The sequence below is a fragment of the Sciurus carolinensis genome, chromosome X, assembly GCF_902686445.1.
Source record: "Sciurus carolinensis chromosome X, mSciCar1.2, whole genome shotgun sequence".
NCBI lineage: Eukaryota > Metazoa > Chordata > Mammalia > Rodentia > Sciuridae > Sciurus > Sciurus carolinensis.
Genome location: NC_062232.1, coordinates 98,497,672 through 98,517,514, shown reverse-complemented (window position 1 = coordinate 98,517,514; position 19,843 = coordinate 98,497,672). Strand labels below are relative to the sequence as shown.

General features: G+C 35.2%; 1 non-coding gene and 1 pseudogene across 1 annotated transcript; one reads left to right on the top strand and one right to left on the bottom strand.

Moving 5' to 3' along the window:
* The first annotated feature begins 4,297 nt into the window (after positions 1-4,297).
* Trnaa-ugc (transfer RNA alanine (anticodon UGC)) lies at positions 4,298-4,372 on the top strand. The gene has a single exon. It is a non-coding gene; the product is annotated as a tRNA-Ala (tRNA).
* Positions 4,373-8,147: 3,775 nt separating this feature from the next.
* Positions 8,148-11,966, bottom strand: LOC124971620 (60S ribosomal protein L27a-like; annotated as a pseudogene).
* Positions 11,967-19,843: the final 7,877 nt, after the last annotated feature.

Sequence of the window (19,843 nt, the reverse complement as noted above, 5' to 3'; positions counted from 1 at the left end):
TCCCGGATAAGCAGAATTAATATTATCAAAATGGCTGTACTACCAAAAGATTTATACAGGTTTAATGCAATTCCTATTAAAATTCCAATGCCATTCTTCATAGAATTAGAAAAAGCAATCATGAAATTCCTTTTGAAAAATGAGAGACCCAGAATAGCTAAAGCAATCCACAGCAAGAAGTGTGAAGCAGGAGGCATCACAATATCAGACCTTAAACTATACTACGGATCCATAGTAGAAAAAACAGCATGGTATTGGCAGCAAAACAGACACATAGGCCAATGGTACAGAATAGAGCACATAGAGACAATCCTACCCACATAAATGCAGTTATCTCATACTAGATAAAGGTGCCAAAAATATTTATTGGAGAAAAGATAGCTTATTCGACAAATGGTTCTGGGAAAATTGGAAATCTACATGTAACAGAATGAAATTAAACCTCTATCTCTCACTCTGCGTAAAACTCAGCTCAAAAATGGATCAAAGACTTAGGCACTAGAACAAGAAACACTGCAACTAACAGAAAAAAAGTATTCCCATATCTTAACCATGTTGGCCTAGGATGTGATTTCCTTAAGAAGACTCCTGAAGTGCAAAAAGTAAAATAAAGAATCAATTAAATGTGATGGTTTCAAACTAAAAAGCTTCTTCTCAGCAAAGGAAGCAATCAATAACATAAAGAGAGAGCCTACAGAATGGGCGGAAATATTTACCACATGCACCTCAAATAGAGCATTAATCTCCAGTATATATAAAGAACTCAAAAACTTAACACCAAAAAAAAAAAAAGAAAATCAAATAAACCAATAAATAAATGGGCTAAGGAACTGAACAGACTCTTCACAGAAGAAATACAGTTGATCAACAAATATATTAAAAAAAGTTCAACATCTCTAGCAATTAGTGAAATACAAATCAAAACTACTCTAAGATTTCATCTCACTCCAGTTAGAATGGCAATAATCAAGAATACAATTAACAGTAAATGTTGGTGAGGATGTGGGGAAAAAGGTACACTTCTACATTGCTGGTGAGACTGAAAATTGATGAAATCACTGGAATGTGGTATGGGGGTTTATAAGAAAACTTGGAATAGAACCACCATTTGACCCAGCTACCCCACTCCTCACCATATACCCAAAGACTTAAAGTTAGCATACTACAGTGACACAGCCACATCAATGTTTATAGCAGTTCAATTCACAAGAGCTAAACTATGGAACCAACCTAGGTGTCCTTCAACAGATGAATGAATAAAGAAAATACAGTATATATACACCATGGAATTTTACTTAGTTTTAAAGAAGAATGAAACTATGGCATTTGCTGGTAAATGAATAGAGCTGGAGAATATCATGCTAAGCAAAATAAGCCAATCCCAAAAAATCAAAGGCCTAATGTTTTCTCTGATATATAGATGCTAATTCACAATAAGGGGGGCTAGGGAAGAATAGAATTACTTTGGATTAGGCAGAGGGGAGTGAAGGGAAGGGAGGGGTACAGGGATAGGAAGGATAGTAGAATGAATCTGATGTTATTACCCTATTTACATATATGACTACACAACTGGTGTGATTCTACATGATGAGCAACCAGAAGAATGGGAAATTATACCCGGTTTATGCATGATGTGTCAAAATGCATTCTACTGTAATGTATAACTAATTAGAACAAATAAAAAATAAAAAGATAAAGTTCAGTGAACTTTAAGAACACAGTATAAAAATTAAGTATGGTGTGGGAGTAAGTAATCATCCCCCACAGAGATTTAAAAAAAATTGACTTGGAATTTGTGGAATAGAGAGGGAGATCAATCTTAGCTAACCTAGAGACAGTGGGGGAAGTTGTTGAATGAAAAGCTATCAAAATCAGTGTAACCATAGCAGAGAGTCTCATGGGAACCACTTTTAAGTAGTTGTGCAGCAGTGAGCAGAGGCAGAATATTGGAAACTCATAAAAGTTGCCAGCCTGACTCAACAGTCATTTTTTGTGGGGGGTCCAGAGTGTGTGTGAACCAGTGTGATTGAAACAGGCACAGAGAGAATTGTGCTTAGGATGATGCAGGCTGGGGACACTGAGGAGAGAAGGCCACCTTTGTTGCTGGCATCCAATACAAGCAATTGGGAAGATGCCAGTAACTTGCCAGACAGGAGTGTCTGCACTCTAGATCCTAGGTAATTCTCATCCATCATGGTGAATATGTGAGATCTGTGCATGTTTAGCCTCCTCAACCTAAAAGTGGAATTTTCAGGAGGCCCCTGAGACCCAGACATCCAGCAGAGACCTGCATCTGTTCAGTAACAGGGGGTTGAATCAGATCTCAAATATACACTGACAGTTCTAAAGGTCAGCCAAGACTAAACCCCACCTGTTGGAACTTCCAATTTAGAATCTGCACAGCCCCACTATGGAAGTACACCATTTGTCACACTCCCCGATTCATCTCATCCTATACTGGGAGACTGGAAGTTGAGAGTTGTTATTAGTATCTTTGGCTCCTGGCCACAGGACTGGCAGCATGGTGAGAAACATGAAGACGTGGGATTTAACAACCCCCATTCCTTGATCTAAGGTTTACAGTGTCTCCATCCTCCCATAATATAAATACAAAGAAAGGCACTACAGCTTAAGCAATGAACATCTATCCTTGCCAACAGTTTTGACCACCTCTGTAGAGACAAGTTCATTATTTCTTATTAAGAACTTGTTTTTCTATTCCCCTTTTCTTATCTTTAATTTTAATTTAAGTTTTTAATTTTATTTTTACATTTTTTCAATCTGCATGAGTGTGTGTGTTTTCTTGCTGCACTGATAGACTCGAGGATATAATTTGGCTGTTATCACTCCCCAGTGATTTTCCCTCCTTTCCACCTTCCATCCCTTGGTTCATTTCCTCTATTGATCTCCCTTTAATTTTCATGGGATCTGCCCCCCATCTTTCTTTTTCTTTTCCTCTCTAGTTCTACATATGAGAGAAAACATAAGATCCTTAACCTTCTGAGTTTGACTTATTTCACTTAACATAATGGCTTCTAGTTACATTCATTTTCCTGCAAATGACTTAATTTCATTTTTCTTTATGGCTGAATAAAACTACATTGTGTAAATATGCCAAATTTTCTTTGCTTATTGGTTGATGGACACCAAAACTTGTTCCATAGCTAGTCAAAGTAATCTTAAGCAAGAAGAGTGATGCTGGAGGCATCACAATATTTGATCTCAAATTATAGTGCAGAACTGTAGTAACAAAAACAGTGTCAAAAATATGTTGGAGCAAAAGAGCAATTTTAACAGATGATGCTGGAAAAACTGGATATCCATATATAGAAAAAGGAAACAAGATCCTTATCTCTCAACCTGAGCAAAATGTCAAATTGCTATGGATCAAGGACTTAGGGCTTAGACCAGAAACCATGCAACTGCAAGAAGAAAATATAGGGTCCACACTTCAACATATTGGCGCAGGCACTGACTTCCTTAACAAGACCCCTCAAACTCACAAAATATAACCAAGAATCAAAAAGTGGGATGATATCAAATTAAAAACTTCTGTACAGCAAAGAAAAAAATTAAGAGTGTGAAGACAGAGTCTACAGAATTGGAGAAAACCTTTGTTAGCTACTGCTCTGACAGGGGATTAATATCCAGAATATATAAAGAACTCAAAAAACTTAACACCAAAACAAGTAAACAAGCAAACAAATAACCCAATCAATAAATGGGCAAATGAAGAAACAAATGGCCAACAAATATATGAAAAAATGTTCAACTTCCCTAGCAATCAGTGAAATGCTAATCAAAACTACATTGAGAATTCATCTCATTCCAGTCAGAATGGCAATTATTAAGAATACAAATAATAATAAATTCTGGCAAGAATCTGGGGAAGAAAGTACACTCATACATTTTTGGTGGGACTGTGAATTATTACAACCACTCTGGAAAGCAGGATGGAGATTCCTCAAAAGACTAGGAATTGAAACACCATATGACTCTGCTATCCTACTCCTTTGTATTCCTCCAAAAGAACTAAAAGCATCATAGCATAGTGACATAGCTGCATCAATATGTATAACAATGCAATTCACAATAGCCAAGTTATGGAACTAGTGGTGCCCTTAAGTAGATGAATGGATTAAGAAAATATGGTATATATAAACAATGGAGCTTTACTCCACCATAATGAAGAAAGAAATTATGGCATTTTCTGGTAAATGAATGGAAATGGAGAACATCATGCTAAGTGAAATAAACCTGACCAGAAAATCAAAGTCAAAAGTCTTCTCTCAGGGCTGGGGAGATAGCTCAGTTGGTAGAGTGCTTGCCTTGCAAGCACAAGGCCCTGGGTTCGATCCCCAGCACCCCCCCAAAAAAAGTTTTCTCTCAAATGTGGAAGCTAGAGTAAAGTAAGGAGGAAAAGCAGGGGTTCAGATATCATAAGGATGAAGGTAAGACCAGTGGAGTAGAAGAAGGAGACTGAGGGAGAGAGAAGAGGCATGGGAAAGGGGAGGAAATGTGGAAAGAATTTGAAAAAATTATGCTATGTGCATATATAAATATATGACAGTAAATTTCACCTTTATGTATATCTATTAAGCACCAATTAAAAATAAATAAATAGAAGAAAGACCAGTAGAGTAGAGGTAGGAGAATAGGAGGAGGGAGAAGAGGGAAAGAGGAGGCACTGGGTACTGAATTGGAGCAAATTAAATTCCACACATGTATGATTATATCAAAATGAACATAACTATTAGGTATAACCATAATGTACTAATAAAACCATAAAAAGATTATTTAGGAATTAGGCAAAAGAAAGAGGTGGGCATGGCTGAGGCTTTCTTAGAAGAAATAGTACCCACAAAAGCAGAGATAAGAAGTGACATGGTACAAGTGGGGAACTATAAGCTGTTTTAATGGACAAAGCATGAGATTCAAGACTGAGAATAGATAAGGAATTGTATTAGAAAAGTTGAGGAGAATGGATCATGCATGGCCTTCCATGCCATGTTATAAAGTTTAGCTTTATCTTGCAAGTGAAGGGAAACCACTTAAAGACTCTAAGGAGAATTTGTCAGTCAGTTTTCCATCACTATAACAAATACATGAGATTAAAAAATACATGAGATAATGAAATTAATAAGAGAAAAAGTTCATTTTGGCTCATACTTTTGGAGGTTCTAGTCTGTGACTGGGCAGACTCATTGCTTTCAGGTCTCTGGTTCGTGGGCAGCACATTATGGTGAGAGTGTCTGGTAGAGTAAATTTGCTTGCATCAAGGCCAGGGAAGAAAAAAAGAAAGAAGAGACCAGGGTCCCACTATCCCCTTGAAGAGCATATCCCCAATGACCTGAAGACCTCCCACTAAGCCCTGCCTCAAAAATATTTTATCACCTTCCAATAGTGCCTCATGGGGACCAAGACTCCAAATACATAGGCTTTTGGGGGACACTTAAGATCAAAACTATAACAGAAGGGAATTATATAGTTAGGTGTGAATTTTATAGTCATTATGTTAGCTATTTTAAGAATAGATTTGAATGGACAATTTTTTAAAAAAGTAAATAATATTATCAGGGAGAAGAAGGAATTCTATCTGCTCATTGCCCTGGATTCATGACTACAGCAAATTGTTCTTTGATCTTTAGCCTGCCAGCCTTCCCTGCAGATTTTGGACTTAACCCCCACAATCAGATGAGGAAACTGAAGAACAGACAATCAATTTGTTTAGGGTCAAAGAACTAACAATTGATGAAACTAGGTTATAAATAGATAAAGAGAATTTCAAAATAGAGACCAATGTCAAAAGCATTGAGTACTGCCAGGAGTCTGAAAAGATGAACATTGAAAACAGGCACTGAATTTAGTACCTGGGAGGGAAACTTATCCTTATTAGTGTGTGACTTCAATGACTTTAAGAGTAAAAATATAGAAGATATTTTTTCAAGGAATGTATCAACCAAAGGGATAGAGACAAATAGGAAGACAGTTATAATGTCGTATCTCTGCTTGAACCCCTCCAAATGGCTTCTTCCCTCTCTTAGAATAGTGAAATCCTTACAATGATCTTCAAGGTCCCATCTAATCTGGCCTTTGCCTATCATTTTTATTTCATCACCTGCCACTCTCACCCAGCTAATGGTCTTCCAGCCTTGCTGGTCTCTGTATGGTTCCTATACACACAGGGACATCACACTCCACTGTTCCTTTAGCCTGGACTGCTTTACCTTCTGTTATTTGCATCTCTTTATGTAGACTTGTCATATGTTTTCTTGTCAGAGGCCTTCACTGATCTATTTATCTAAAACAGCATTCCACTACAAAGATTAAATATACAGAGACAGAAAATAAAATAGTGGTTATTGGGGTTGGGGAAGAGAAGAAGAAATGGGGGAGAGGTATGTCAGAGGATAAAAAGGAGATATGTAGGATCAACAAGTCTAGAGAATTAGTGTACAACATGAGGACTATAGTTAATAAAATAGTACAGTATTTAGGATTTGTGCTAAAGGAGATTTTAGCTGCTCTTGCTATAACAAACAAACAAATCAGTAACTCTGTGGGATGAAGAATATGTTAATTTGCTTCAAACATTTTTACTGTCCATATGTATCCTGACATCAAGTTGTATACCTTAATTATACACAATAAAATTTGTTTAAAATATTTCAGAAATAACATAAAGAAGATTGGCATGGAGTTTTAGTGTCTTTGGGAAGTAGTTTAGTATGGGCTAATGTGGGACAGACATGAAGGAAAATGACAAACTGAAAACAAAATAGTCATGACCATATTGTGAAGGACATTGATTTTTCAAGTTGACTAAGGAGCTTGAGCTTTATTTAGTAGGAACCAAAGAATTTGAGATAAATATGCATCATCACCAGATTTGTGTTTTATTTATTTGTTTGCAGTGCTGGGGATGGAACCCAGGGCCCTGTGCATGGTAGGCAAGTATTCTACCACTGAGCTACACCTGCAGTCCCATATTTGTGTTTTAGGATGATGACTCTGATACCAGAAAAATGAACCGTAGTTTTAGGGAAAGCTACGTGATGCTACCAATAGGGAGAATTTGCCAGGGGATTTTAGAAATTAAGAATAAGTAAGGGAACCCATTGGATCTTCTGGATCTATCTGTATTTTATGAATCAGAGCAGTGTGATCAACTTAATTATAATTATGTGTTTAATACATCTACCCTCACTATACCCTAAATTTCATGAAAACCAGAGCCATGGTTGTTTGGTTTATCCTTGCAACCTCACCCTTTTACAAGGTTCACAGGATATAAACAATACTCAGTGTTTGTTGAATTAAGGCATCATTGATCTGGGAATGTGTTTCACAAGTGTGATTGTGTGGGTGGGCATTTGAGATGATATATTTCCAGATGTCTGTGAGAGTTGTCTATGGCAGAAATGCATTATTTATGTGTGGGATTTTCTCACTAGAAACACGGAAGTCCCTTTGAGAAAACTATCCATCTTACCATTTTCTTTTTTATCGCTACAAAGAATGCCCTGGGTAGCCCTGGACCTCAGCCCTGCATACTTAATGTTTTTCTGCTCTCTCTATTGGATTATTATAATTCCATCTGATGCCAGCTGGATACAATTTTTAGGCCAGGGGATTTCCTGGGCTGGGACAGTGTCTGGGATTCCCTGGTATTTTGACTTAAGCATCTGCTTAGTAATCCCATGTATATTGGATGTCAAACTTAAATATATCAATAGTCACTGTTTCCTTTATTTGTCAAAAACCATGTTCTATGATTTTCCTAGTTACTTTAGCCAATGGTGTCTGACCTTAGTATTACAGAAACTTGAGGACTTTGAAGTTGTTTGTCTCTGCCTAGATGACAGTATGTCCTATTTTCATACTATGTACTTAACTTCAACCAAAGCCAGGTTCCTTAAGAAATAGGTACAAGAGTAAGGTAATATATTTTGGAGAAAATATGATAAAATGGCTCTTCCCATTTTGGTTTGGATTTAATAAACTTAGGAGCAAGTTGGGATAGGGTAAACAAAGATAAAGACAGAAGTAAACAGAGCTTTCAGTTGCTGGCATTCTGTGGCTATAGCCAGGGTCTAGGTAAAGGCCTTCCTGCTTCTTCTTCTTTGTTGGAAAGCATTTGTTAGGATTTAATAAACCTCTGTCTTTGTGGATTCAAGCTGCAAGGACACACACACCCCTACAATGCCCTGAATCTTCTCATCTCTTATGCTGAAAAATTTGGCCTTCATGACTGCAGGATACTTTGGGAACTTTACCTTCCTTAGAACTAATCTCACCATATCAATGATGGGAGCAGCTCCAGTCTTGTTTCTTGGTATTGACTCATGTCTACTTACTAACCAACCTCCACAATTTATCAAGTTTACAGGTGAGCAGAAGCTCTGGTTCGGCCTAAAGTAGTAATGCCTCATACTAACGTTCCCCAAGTAACCTGTGTGATAGTTGTCAAAGTTGATCCTGTGGTGATACATGCCAATAGCTTGCCAATGTGGCCATGGCTATGGCTAATATGGCCGTGAAGGTTTTGGATCTTCCTCAGTCTGGATGGCAGATTGGCAACCCAAGAGAAAGCCTTCCTTATTCTTGAAAAATAGCGTTATTAGGGTGGAAAACTGGGGAACTCCACTAACTCATTGATATCCTTAATAGTTTGGGGGTTTCCACTCCAACATAATTGATACTTTGTCCAACATCTTGAAAATGTCTCAGCCAAAGAGAACTTGTCATGTTCACATCTGTGTTTTCTTAAATAAACATCTCTGGGTCAGCTCAGGAAGGATACTGTGACAATTGAGGTACAGGAAGTTCTTTAAGACTAGTAAAACTGGTCAGGAGATTGTAAGGAATCCCTTTGATTGGCCTTTGTGAATTGGTCAGAGTGTGTGACATGGGACAGAGGGCATTATCAGATGTTCTACCTCTCCAAGATAAATCTTGAAGGGTCCTTTCTGTTTACCACTCACTTAAGTCTAGTTGAATATGAACCTTGGAGACTGCATTTTGGTTAGGCCTGGGTTCCTTAGAGTTAATATAATGTCAGAAAAAAGAGAAGTTTATGATAGTCATTTATAGTCACTACATTGAGGTCAAAGTGTTTTGGAAAATTAAGAGCACTATATTTTTTTTCCCTAAAAAGGGCACCAGAATATTAGGATAACTTACACCTTTGGGGAAAAAAAAGAGCCTTACTGCATATCTTGCACCAAAATAAAAATTCAAAAATATCAAGTACTTAAATAAAAACATTCAAATACAGAATAACATGTAGGTACATATTCACATAAAGAGCATGTAGAAAACCCTTCCAAGTATGAAGATAAAAACAGAAAACAGAAAAGGAAAAAAAGATTTGACTTAATGAAAAATTTTTAAAAATTTGAAAAGCAATGAATATGATAAGTAAAATGAAAAGAAAAATGGAAATCTTGTGTTAATATTCTTCTTATATTAAGAGCTCCTGTAAATAAATAAGAAGAACATTAAAAAGACCTGTAAGATAATGGGCAAATATGATCAGAACATTCACAAAAGAACACATGAAACAGTTAAAAAAAGTCAACTTTACTAGTACTTAAAGAAATGGAAATTAAAAGATTGAGAACAAGATTTTGCCAACAGGTTGCTCAAGTTTAATGCTTACTGTTGTAGGACTTACTGTTGTGGGAAAGGACATTTCATATACTGTTTCTGAGAGTTTAAAATGGTACTATATTTTGTAAGACAATTTGGTGATATATAATAAGACTTTGAAATATATGAATATGAATAATATTTTTGAAATGCTTCCAAATGGGTTCTCACTTTTATTAATCTGACAACTTCCTGTTATTAGGTCTCCAGGTGTTTTAGTCAACTTTTTCAACACTGTGACCAAAAAACGTGACAAGAACAATTGGAGGTGGAAAGTTTGCTTTGGCTCACAGTTTCAGAGGTCTGAGTCAATAGATAACTGACTCCATAGTTCTGGACCTGAGGTGAGGCAGAACATTATGACCAAAGAAAGCAGCTCAGGACATGATGACAGGAAATGGAGAGAGAGAGCTTCACTGACCAGAGACAAAATATGTACTCAAAAGGCATACCTCCAATTACCTATCTTCTCTAGCCATATACTACCTGCCTATGAATAGGACCCAATTAATCCATATCAGTGGATTAAGCCACTAATTAGGTTGCACATTTCATATCCTAATCATTAGCCTCAGAATGTTCTTGCATTGTTTCACACATGAGCTTTTGGAGGATACCATGTATCCAAAGCACAACACCAGGGAATAGAAAGGTGAATGTCATCTTGAGAAGGAGGGAGCATCTCCTCTGTCTATATAGTAGAGGAAGTAAAATATGGCCTTTTTTGGTTCTTAGAAGATGCTGTCTACAAAGTAAAAGCAAATGATTCCCTGTAAGTTTGGGGTATTCTTAGAGCACTAGAGTGAGTTCCTCTCATCCCAAGGTATAGGGTGGGAAAATGCTAAGGTTCCCAAGAGAAGTACCATCTCCAACATTATGCCACTCAGATAAAAGGATAAAAACTGCATGATGGTATAGTGAGTTGGAAGAGGGCAAAAATTATCGTCTAGTTTCTGATGGCACTAAGATTGGCATAGTTGGAGCTTGGAGAGTGTTCTGGTAAGATATGTGACATAGGCCAGCTTAACTTTCCAAGTGACAGTGGGATGAGCAGAAACCAAGTGGAGGCTGTGGCTGACCAATCTCTAGAGATAAATCATAGGGACAGTAGTCATGTCTTTGTAGGCAATCTAATACCAATAAACAGTGATGAGAGTGTCACAGGATAGAACCAAGAAAGTAGAAATCACCAGTTTAAAAGACCAGACTAGGTGAAGATACTAGCTCCAGCCCTCATGGGCTACTTTCAGAAAATTCCCAGAGAGAATATGGAATGAAAGACCAGCAGAGACCTAGAGGACAGTCAGTGGTCAGAGTGCCATGAGGGCATCTAGGGAAGGAGTAGGGAGAGAAAGCTTGAGAATCTGAGAATTTGCCCGAAGGAAATTATTTTAAATAGAGAGAGACTGAAACAGAGAGGGAGGGAGCGGGGAGGGAGAGAGGGAAAGAGAGAGAGAGAGAGAGAGAGAGAAATAAAAAAGTTATATCATGAAAATAGAAAGACAAAGGAAGGAGATTGAAAAGGAGGGAGGAGGGGTGGGCATGAGGAAGAACTAGGGAAGGAAATCTACCAAATTATGCTATGTCCAAATATGAATATACCAAAATGAATTCCATTATATATATAATTATAATGTGCTAATTAAAATGATAGTAACAATAGAAGAGATACCAGAATAGAACAAGGGGATCAGAGGGAGAGAGGAGGAGAGGGAAAGGGAAGGTACTGGGGAATGAGAATGATAAAATTGTTCTGTGATATATGAATATGGCATAATGAATTCCATTCTTATGTATAATTATAATGTACCAATGAAATGTGTGGTTTAATATCATTTGTTTTTACACACATGAATATAAACAGAATATACACTAACATATTAAGGGTGGTTATTTTCGTATCTTGAGATTAGTAATGATTTTTATGCATTTTTCTTTTGATTAATCTTATTATTTTCCTGTAATAAAAGTATTTTGTGAAATTAAGGGGAGAAAAGCACAAAGTATGTCCCTCTACTGTAATACTGTAGTAATGGTGCCTGATTTTAGGCAGTTGTTGAGATATGTTGGGAGCCAAGTGGAGATGCCTTGGGTTGCAGGGAAAATGTGGTTTTGATTTGCATTTCCCTAATGGCTAATGATGCTAACTATTTTCATGTGCCTGAATATCCTCTTTACCTTGTGAGCTTATTTGGAGGTTCTAGCAAGGGAGCACAGCTACTCGTATACCCCTGACCAGAACGATCCTCCTCTATCAGGGAAAGTGGTCCTCTTTGACTGAGTGACTGAGCATGCAGCTTAGGAGGGACACACATGAAGCCCCGAGGGAGAAATGGGACACCAATCTAGCCAGCCAGATTAGCCGAATCAACCCTGGTGATCAATGGGGTAACAGATGTTGCAGCCAGATAGCCCTCACATCCCTGATTATCTTCTTTAGTGAAATATCACTCCATGTTTTTTGCCTATTATCTAATGATTGCTTTTTACTGTTGAGTTTTGAGAGTTCTTTATAAATTCTACATATTAGTCTTTTGCCAGATTTATAGTTTACAAATATTTTCTCTTATTCTGTAGCTTGCCTTTTAATGTTCACAATTGGGTTTTTCACAGAGAAAATGTTTTAAATTTTGAAGAAGTTCAGCATGTCAATTTTTTATTTTTATGGATTGTGCTTTTGGTGTCAAATCTGAGAACTCTTTGCCTACCCCCAGGTCACAAAGTTTTTCACCTGTTTGTTTTTTCCTCTAAATTTTATAGTTTTACACTTTATGTTTTAATCAATGAACTGTATTGAGTTAATATTTGTATAGGGCATGAAACAGATCCATTTTCACTTTTGCTGATGGTGATAGCTGTGTTGAAAGGTTAGCTTTCTTTTAATTGATTTTGTACTACTGCCAAAAATCAGTTGGGCTGTGGCTGGGGTTGTGGCTCAGTGGTAGAGCACTTGCCTAGCATGTGTGAGACACTGGGTTCAATTCTCAGCACCACATATAAATAAATGAATAAAATAAAGGTCTATCAACATCTAAAATAAGATAAAAAGTACCCAAGGGAAGAAAGACTAGGAAGAACATGTTTAAAAAAAATCAGTTGGGCATATTTGCATGGGTCTAGTTCTGGGATCTCTATTTTATTTCACTAATCTATGTTCCTGTCCTTTCACATGATCTTGGTTACTGTAACTATATAATTTCTTAAAATCAGGTAGACTGATTCCTCCTACTTTATTCTTTTTTATAGTGTTATTGTGTTTTTACACCTTTATTTATTTATTTTTAATGCAGTGCTGAGTATTGAACCCAGTGCCTCACACATGCTAGGAAAGAGCTCTACCACTGACTACAAGTTCAGCCCCCTACTTTATTCTTTTTTTTTATTAAAACAATTTATTGTAAATATTTTTTTAGTTGTCAGTGGATCTTTATTTTGTTTATATGTGGTGCTGAGAATTGAATCCAGTGCCTCATACATGCCAGGCAAGTGTTCCACCACTGAGCCACAACACCAGCACCTCCTACTTTATTCTTTTTCAAAATAGTTTTGGCTATTCTAGTTCCTTTGTCATTCTGTATAAATTATGGCATAATATTGTTTATGTCTGTAAAAATATTGATGGATTATGATAGCAATTGCATTAAGCCCATATATCAATCAGGGGAGAATTAACTTTTTTATTATGTTGAGTCTTTCAAATCCATTAACACAATGTGTCTTTCCATTTATTTATATCTTTGGTTTCTTTCATCTGAATTTTATAATTTTCCATGTGCAAGTCCTGTACATTTTTGTTATTTTTATACCTAAACAATTCATTTTGGAGCAATTATAAATGGTATTATATTTTTAATGTTGTTGTTTATGTGTTCATGACTAGTATATAGAAATTGACTTTTATTGTGAAACTTTGCTGAACTCATTACTTTAAAGAGGTTTTATCTCATTCCTTGGGATTTTCTACTTGGATAATATGTTGTCTGCAAGTAGGTACAGTTTTATTTCCTCCTTTCTGATCTTTTGTGCCTTTATTTATTTTTCTTACCTTATTGCATGTATTAGTCCATTTTTGTTACTATAATGAAGTATCTCAGGCAGGCTAATTTTATAAGAAAAGAGGTTTCTTTAGATCATAGTTTTGGAGACTGAATCAGGCAGCTGCATTGGTTCAGCCGTTAGTGAGGGCCTAATGGTAGATGACATCATGGTGGGAATATGTGTCAGAGGGTGAGATTACATCACAAGATAGGAAGCCAGAGAGGTGGGTGGGTCCAGACTTGCTTTTTTTCTTTATAACAATTCTCTCAGGAGAACTGCATTAATCCTTTCTGAAGACAACCCCCCCATTACACTTTAGGACCTACTGCTTAATGGTCTATACCATCTCCCAACATCAACACACTAGGGAATAAGCTTCCAACACATAAATCCTTGGACAACAAATTGCATCCAACTGTAGCAGTTGACTGACTAGAATTTCTAGTACTATGATAAATGCATGGTGAGAGCAGATATCCTTGCCTTATTTATGATCTTTGGAGGGAAGTATCTAGTTTTCACTATCAAGTATGATGCTAGTTATAGGGTTTTGTAGATGTTCTTTATCGAGTTGAAGAAGATTCCCCTATTTTTCTCTTTATGAGTATTTTTCCTCATGAATGGGTATTAAATTCTGTCAAATGCTGTTTCTGCATTGATTTATATGATCATATGATTTTTCTTCTTTAGTACATTAATATGGTAAGTTACATTGCTTGATTATTGAGTATTGCAACAATACTTGCATCACTGGAATAAATTCTGCTTGTTTAAGGTGTATAATTCTTTTTATGCATAACTGAATTCTATTCTTTTATTGTTTCTTTTTTGCAGTGCTGGGGATTGAACCCAGGGCCTTGTGTTTGCGAGGCAAGCACTCTACCAATCGAGTTATATTCCTAGCCCTACATAACTGAATTCTATCACCTAATATTTGTTAAGAATTTTTGTATCTATAGTAATAAATGATATTCATCTATAGTTTTCTCTTTTTGTACCATGTTTAGTTTTTGAATCAGAGAAATAAAATGATTTGGGGATGTCCTTCTCTTTTATTTTCAGGAAAAAAAATGTATAAAATTGATGTTAATTCTTTAAGTGTATGGAAGAATAGTCCAGTGAAATCTTCTAGACCTAGGGGTTCCTTTTTTGTGAGTCTTTTAAACTGTTAATTAAATCTTATGATTTAATTTATAGAGTTGATCAAATGATCCATTTTATATAGGTTGAATTCATGTTAGTTTGTGTTCTTCAAGGAATTGACTCATTTAATTGACACTGTCAAATGTATGTGTAGAATTGTAGCATTTCTTTATTATCTTTTTGTTATCCATAGGGCATCTAATGACATCTGTTTCATTCCCAATATTGGTAATATGTTTTTTCCCTTTTATTCTTTGTCACTTTTACTAAAATTTTGTCACCTTTATCATTTAAGAGAATAAATTCTTTGTTTCATTGATTCTATTGTTTTTCTGCTTTCAATTTCATTGATTTACCTTTATTATTTTTTTTCCACTTGCCTTTCTTGTAGTTTTCTTCTTTCTTTCATATATTCTTGAGATGGGAGCTTGAATTATTGATTTTGGACTTTTTCCTGTTGTATGCATTTTAGTGCTTTGATTTTTCACTCTCAGCACTGTTTAGCTGTGTCCTACAAATTTTGATAATATTATATTTTCATTTTAATTAATTTCAACACTATTTTTTCATCACTTTAACATCAATATATTTTTAAAATTTTCCTTAAGCCTTCTTCTCTGCTGCATGGATTATTTAGAAGTGTGTTGCTTGGTTTCCAAGTATTTGGAGATTTTCTTGTTATCTTTCTGTTATTGATTTCTAGTTTGATTCCACTGTAGTTCAAGAACATACTCTGTATAATTTGAATTCTTTTTAATTTAAGTGTTGTTCCTTGGCCTAGGATAGGACCTCTATTGATAAGTATTTTGTTGCTACTTGAAAAGAATATGTATTCTGCTCTTGTTGGATGGAGAACACCTATAAATGTTGGTGTCGTTGGGTTCTATCTCCTGCTGATTTTCTGCCTGATTTTTCTATCAATTATTGAGAGAGGAGATTGAAGACTCTAGCTATAGTTGTAGATTCATCAATTTGTCCTTTGAGTTCCATCAGTTTTTGCTTTACATATTTTAAATTTTTGTTGTTTAGTACATACACATTTAGAATTGTTATATAATGATGAATTGACCCTTTTATCATTATGTAACATCATTGACTATCTCAGTTAAACCTTTGAGGTCCAAGATGTATTTCATATTTTATTCTGTGTGTTTATTAATATATATCTGTATATTAATATTAATTATTTTAATATAGAAATAAATAGTAATATTATCTATTATATATAACACATTGACATATATTTCTACTATATGTAAGCATATATAATCTACTTATACTTGGATACCAATATAGCCTTCTTGCTATATTTGACTGATGTTTACATGATATTAATTTTTCTATCCTCCTACTTTCAACTTGATTATATTAAAAGTCAGTTTCTTGTACATAGAATATATTTGGTCATGTTTCTTAATTCACTGTATCAATTTCTATTTTTTAATTAGTACAATTATACCATTTAAATTTAATGTAATTATTCCTCTTTTCAAGTTAAATATACCATTTTCTTTTTATTTTTCCCCTTTGTTGCTGTTTTTAATTTATTTTAGAATTTCATTTTGATTTTTCTTTCTTTTTTCTTTTTTTTTTTTTTTGGTGCTGGGGATTGAACCCAGGGGTGCTTAACGACTGAACAATATCCCCAACCTGTTTTTATTTTTTATTTTGAGACAGGGCCTTGCTAAGTTGCTGAGGCTGGCTTTGAACTTGCGATCTTTCCGTCTCACCTCCTGAGCCACTGGGATTAAAGCATGCACCACTATGCCTGGCCTTTCATTTTGATTTTTACATATATTTTTGTGTTGCTTAATGATGGAAATATGTTATGTCTGAGAAAGATAGCATCAGGCATTTTGTAAATCTAGATGTTGTAGTGTACTACACACCTAGACTATATGATATAGCCTATTTTTAAGTTTTTTTTTTTAAATTTTACTTAAAAATTTTTTTGTTGTTAAAAACTAAGACACAAGCACACACATTGGCCTAGGCCTACATAGGGTCAAGATTTTCAATATCACTGTCTTCCACTTCCACTTATTCCGCTGAAAGATTTCCAGGGGCAGTTACACACATGGAGTGGTCAACTCCCACAGTAACAATGCCTTCCTCTGGAATATTTCCTGAAGGACCTGCCTGATGATGTTTTACTATTAACTTTTTTTTTAAAAAAAGTAAGTGTGTATTCTGAAATAGCAAAAGTAGGGTTGGGGAGATAGCTCAGCTGGTAGAGTGCTTGCCTCGCAAGCATAAGGCCCTGAGTCCGATCCCCAGTACTGCAAAAAAAAAAAAAAAAAAAAGTTTCTTGTCAAAAGTATAGTATAACACACACATAAACCAGTAACATAGTCATTTATAATCATTATCAAGTATTACTGTACATAATTGTATGTGCATATACTTATATGCCTCGCAGTACATGGGGTTTATTTATACCACATCACCACAAACAGATGAGTAAAGTGCTATAGCATTATGATGGCTATGACCTCATTTATACAATAAGAATTTTTAGCCCCATTTTAATCTTATGGGACCATCATAATGTATGCAATCCATCCTTGACTGAAACATTGTAATACAGTGTATGACTCTGTATATGTGTATGTAACTTAGCATAGTCTACTTGTGTCTTAGTTTTACCAGTTTGGGTGAAGAGTAGAAATTTTACTTATCTTTATGTCAGTTCCTTACCCTTTTTGATTACAATATATTTGTGTTTTTGAACTACATCAGATAGCTTTATAGTTTCTGCTTCAATCATCCAACATAATTTGGAAGACTCAAGAGCAGAAAGAAATTCTTTTTACCAGTATTTTTGCTTACCATTTTCTTTCTTCCTTTCTGATGTTCCAAGTTTCCTTTTCAAAATAATTTCCTCTTTATTTAGATAACATCTTTAAAGCATTCTTTTAGGATATGACAGCTGAGGACAAATCTTATTAGTTTTTTTCTTACTCATGAACATGATATGCATTTTTATTTTTATGTCTTCTTTTATAACTTTTAGAAAAATTTTGTAGTTTTCTTATGGTTTCTGCATATTTCTTATTAAACTAATTTCCAGGATGGTTTATTTTTTACAGTTGTTATTGTATATGGGTTGTTTTTCCTCATAGTTATTTTCTAATTGTTGGTATAGAAGAAAGGAATCAATTTGCAAATGTTGGTTTTCTATCCATTCACTTTAACTAAACTCCTACTAATTCTAAGTGTTTTTCATTTGATTATCTTTGGGCATAATATCACATCACCAACCATTAATCATTTTATTTCCTGTTTCCTTCCTCTAGTTATACCTGTTTTTCAGTTTCTTATTGAAATCTACAGAGTGAATTCTTTTTTAGGGAGGACATTTAGTATTAAACAATATTTAAAGAACAAAATCATGAAAGTGCCACATCTCAATCTAGGATACTGCCAATGCAATATTTACTCGTAATGCTAACATTCGGAAGGGGGAAACAGAGAAACAATATGTCGATACCTGATGAACTTTGTTCCTTTTAAGTTAGAATCAAGAGAAAGAAGAAAAAAATGAAACAATAAATGTAAACAAAATGGAAGAAGAAGAAAGAGAATTGATAAAAAATAAAAATTGATCCATCACCACAAATTGTTTAATATGCACTAGTTTACTTCAATGGGGTCACAGAATCATTAAAGCAAAAGCCATTCATGAAGAGACATTTTCCTTTGGTCAGCTTTCTGAAATCCTTGAAGCCTATAGGCCTTGAAAATAAAACTGATTGCTGAAACTAATAGTAATTTTTGAATTTATGTGTCAAAGCTATATTTGAAAGGAAATATTAAAATGTGATTAGCTAATATCAGCACACCAAAAAAAAAAAAGAGAGTGATGGGTTTCTGAAGTTTAAGCAGCCCAGCTGCAGAGTATCTGACTGTTCTTGATAAAGATAAGCAAAAAAAAAGAAAGAACAGAGTGAATATTTCTTCAGCTGTAACTTAAGAGACCAATTTTTTTTTTTAGTCATTCAGGGTTTTAATTTCATACATAGTATTTTTTCATTTATAGTATATTCTTTTATTGGTCAACAATTCACCACAAATATCCCTCAATTTTATTTTATTTTTTTAAATCTTTTTTTATTATAAACAAATGGGATACATGTTGTTTATGTTGTTTTTCTGTTTGTACATGGCGTAAAGGCATACCTTTTGTGTAATCATAAATTTACATAGGGTAATGTTGTTTGATTCATTCTGTTATTTTTTCCCTTCCTCCTACCCCTCCCACCCCTCTTTTCCCTCTATACAGTCCTTCCTTCCTCCATTCTTGCCCCCCTCCCTAACCCTAACTCTAACCCTAACACTTACCCCTCCCACCCCCATTATGTGTCATCATCCACTTATTAGTGATATCATTCGTCCTTTGGTTTTTTGAGATTGGCTTATCTCACTTAGCATGACATTCTCCAATTTCATCCATTTGCCTGCAAATGCCATGATTTCATCATTCTTTATGGCTGAGTAATATTCCATTGTATATATATACCACAGTTTCTTTATCCATTCATCAATTGAAGGACATCTAGGTTGGTTCCACAATCTGGCTATTGTGAATTGAGCAGCTATGAACATTGATGTGGCTGTATCTCTGTAGTATGCTGATTTTAAGTCCTTTGGGTATAGGCCAAGGAGTGGGATAACTGGGTCAAATGGTGGTTCCATTCCAAGTTTTCTAAGGAATCTCCATACTGCTTTCCAGAGTGGCTGCACTAATTTGCATCCCCACCAGCAATGTATGAGTGTACCTTTCTCCCCACATCCTCTCCAACACCTGTTGTTGCTTGTATTCTTGATAATCGCCATTCTAATTGGGGTGAGATGGAATCTTAGGGTGGTTTTGATTTGCATTTCTCTTATTACTAGAGACGTTGAACATTTTTCCATATGTTTGTTGATTGTTTGTAGATCTTCTTCTGTGAAGTGTCTATTCATTTCCTTAGCCCATTTGTCGATTGGATTACTTGCATTCTTGGTGTAG